The 3,787-nt window shown below is 39.9% G+C and overlaps 1 non-coding gene across 1 annotated transcript; it reads left to right on the forward strand.

Moving 5' to 3' along the window:
* Positions 1 to 1,510: 1,510 nt before the first annotated feature.
* TRNAC-GCA (transfer RNA cysteine (anticodon GCA)) lies at positions 1,511 to 1,583 on the forward strand. Its single transcript has one exon. It is a non-coding gene; the product is annotated as a tRNA-Cys (tRNA).
* The last annotated feature ends 2,204 nt before the right edge of the window (positions 1,584 to 3,787 follow it).

The raw sequence follows: 3,787 nt of genomic DNA on the forward strand, positions 1-3,787 counted from the left end.
AATGGTTTGCCTGCCTTTCCATTTCTCACTCCTCACTATTGTTTATACTGATTCTTTACAGCCTGGATTTCCTTCAAGTATCTAAAATGACTTCTTTCATATCAGACTCAAATTTCTGATTCTAATATTCAAGCTGTCCAAAGTCTGGCTCATTTTACCATCCAACATTCTCTTCCCCACATAAGCAGTCTTCTTTAATTAGATCACTGCTCTCAGAATTTGCGTGCAGGTGTCACATCCTCACTTTGTTCACACACTGTCTGCCTCTCTCCAGCTTGAGTTCCTCAGTCTTGTTATTACCGCTCTGTTGTTCCTCAGCAAGCCACCTTTGAACAGACATTTCAGTTTCTGTCTCCCCCTTCGAGTTTTTCTGGACAGCCCCAGCTTACGCTGCAACTCTGCACATACCTGTCTCTCCCATATAGCAGCAGTCCCCCACTTATTTGGTACCAGGGATCAGTTTTGTGGAAAACAATTTTTCCATAGACTGGGTGAGGGGGCCGATCATTTCAGGATGTTTCAAGCATATTATATTTACTGAGTTCATGGGGCAGGAGGCAGCGCTCAGGCTGAGTCTTTGTAGCTGGGCAGGCTTTTACCTAGTTGCAGAGAGTGAGGGCTTCTCTCTAGTTGCGGCGCTCCAGCTGCTCATTGCAGAGTCCAGGCTCTAGCCCTAGAGCACAGGCTCAGCACTTGTGGTATAGTGGCTTAGTTGCTCCATGGCGTATGGGATCTTCCAAGATCAGGGATGGAACCCGAGTACTGAGTCACCAGTGAAGCCCCCAGATTATTATTATTATTTCCTCAGTGGCATATCAAAGCCAAGGTGCTAGCAGCAGTCTGCCTGGAGAGAAAGCAGAAAAAGATGTGCTGCCCATAGAGAATTTAAAAACAATACAACCAGCTTTTAATCAATCTGTTCTTAAAATAATCGAATGTTTATGATTCTTTGTTGCACTTAGCCTTATGGTTAAGAATTTTCCTATTTGTATATTTGTTTGAAATCATAAAAATTCCATTTCACAATAGATTTCTGAAACTGTAACCTGCATTTATTTCTTTGGAATCAGGTCTAGGGACTTGCAAATGTCTCCACAGTTTGAAAAGTTTGAAATATAAATACAAACTCTAAGTGAATACACAGAATGACAGAATTAAAGTAATTCAAGTTCTGTTTCTTCCTCTTAGTGATCATCAGCCTCTCATCATGTATTTCCAAGCCAGTACTTTACAAACAAGACTGCTAGAGTATCACAGGAATTGTGAACACAAACTGTGCCCAAAGTGAGCTAGAATGATCTAGAACCTTTAAGGACTTGCTCTAAAAATGAATGTGTGTAGCTGAGTCTCTGTGTCTTGTGATCAGACTATAAAACTGCAAGTTTTCTGAAGGAGCTTTTACATAGAAAATAATGTTTATTAAAGAATAAATAATTAAAATGTGCTAATTTGAAGCTCACACACGTATGTAATTACAGCTGAACAGTAACCATATCAACTTGTGAGGGCTTCCCTGGTGGCTCAGATGGTAAAAGCATCTGCCTGCAATGCAGGAGACCCAGGTTCAATCCCTGGATTGGGAAGATCCCCTGGAAAAGGAAATGGCAACCCACTCTAGTACTCTTGCCTGGAAAATTCCATGGATGGGGGAGCCTGGTAGGCTACAGTCCTTGGGCTCATAAAGAGTCGGACACGACTGAGCAACTTCACTTTTCTTTATGAGAAAGGCACTTTTTAAAGTTAAAATGAATAAAAATGTTCTTTAATCAACTACAAGTAAAGATAGATTAAAAAAATCTAACTACATTGCCTATGATTACACAAAGGTTGATTTTGATAAAATTATTTACAAGTTTACAGAAGTTAAGCTTCCAAAACAGAAAATGTGTCGTTGTCTATTATTCACTATTGTAAGTGACTAATATGTGGGTGTAAACTTTTTCTCTTTCAAAAAAATACATTTAAATTTTAAGTATATATTTAATGTACAAAATATTAATTCATTACATTTTCCCATTTTAGTTTTTTACTAACATGAATATCTGCTGGATCATTGAAAAAGCATGAGAGTTCCAGAAAAATATCTATTTCTGCTTTATTGACTATGCCAAAGGCTTTGACTGTGTGGATCACAATAAACTGTGGAAAATTCTGAAAGAATACCAGACCACCTGACCTGCCTCTTGAGAAACCTGTATGCAGGTCAGGAAGCAACAGTTAGAACTGGACATGGAACAACAGACTGGTTCCAAATAGGAAAAGGAGTAGGTCAAGGCTGTATATTGTCACCCTGCTTATTTAACTTATATGCAGAGTACATCATAAGAAATGCTGGGCTGGAGGAAGCAGAGGCTACAGTCAAGATAGCTGGGAGAAATATCAATAACCTCAGAAATGCAGATGACACCACCCTTATGGCAGAGAGTGAAGAAGAACTAAAGAGCCTCTTGATGAAAGTGAAAGAGGAGAGTGAAAAAGTTGGTATAAAGCTCAACATGCAGAAAACTAAGATCATGGCATCTGGTCCCATCACTTCATGGCAAATAGATGGGGAAACAGTGGAAACAATGGCTGACTTTATTTTTCTGGGCTCCAAAATCACTGTAGATGGTGGTTGCAGCCATGAAAACAAAAGACGCTTACTCCTTGGAAGGAAAGTTATGACCAACCTAGACAGCATATTAAAAAGCAGAGATGTTACTTTGCCAACAAAGGTCCGTCTAGTCAAGGCTATGGTTTTTCCAGTAGTCATGTATGGATGTGAGAGTTGGACTATAAAGAGAGCTGAGCACCAAAGAATTGATGCTTTTGAACTGTGGTGTTGGAGAAGACTCTTGAGAGTCCCTTGGACTGCAAGGAGATCCAACCAGTCCATCCTAAAGGAGATCAGTCCTGGTGTTCATTGGAAGGACTGATGTTGAAGCCGAGACTCCAATACTTGGGCCACCTGATTCGAAGAGTTGACTCATTTGAAAAGACCCTGATGCTGGGAAAGATTGAGGGCAGGAGAAGAAGGGGACAACAGAGGATGAGATGGCTGGATGGCATCGCCGACTCGATGGACATGGGTTTGGGTAAACTCCCGTAGTTGGTGATGGACAGGGAGGTCTGGTGTGCTGCAGTTCATGGGGTTGCAAAGAGTCAGACATGACTGAGCAAATGAACTGAATGTGAATATATGTATAAAAGTTCAGTAAAAGAAAAATTCACTGCTTACATTTTTTTCTCTGGTCATATTATTATTTGTTTCATTACGTGGTTTCATTACATGATTACAACTGGGGATAATTTTGTCGATGGGAGAGGTGTTAAAAATAATTTGCTCCAAGTATGCCGCTGGTTCTTCATTAATAGTTTAGAAACCTAAAAACAAATGAAAAAAGTAAATAAAAATTTTCAACTTCACTCCAGCAAATGCTAAGGAACTAAGGAAGAAACCCTGCTCTTAAAAAAAAAAAGTTTAAACAAAACACATAGACAAAGGTAGACATTGTTATTTTAAAAATTATTTTCTTATTGAAAGACAAGAAAGAAATAAGCGTAGAGTTCCTTGAGATAATCACCAACACTGGAATGGCTAATTGTCATTAAAATAATTCCAGGACTTGTTAGGTAGCATAATTTCTTGTGTGTGCCTGTGGTGGCATGCACGTACTCAGTCGTGTCTGACTCTTTGGGACCCCATGGACTCCTGTAGCCTGCCAGGCTCCTCTGTCCATGGGATTTCATAGGCATGAATACTGGAGTGGTTTGCCATTTCCTTCTTCCGGAGATCTTTCTGACCCAG

The sequence above is a fragment of the Dama dama genome, chromosome 26 (assembly GCF_033118175.1).
Source record: "Dama dama isolate Ldn47 chromosome 26, ASM3311817v1, whole genome shotgun sequence".
Taxonomy (NCBI): domain Eukaryota; kingdom Metazoa; phylum Chordata; class Mammalia; order Artiodactyla; family Cervidae; genus Dama; species Dama dama.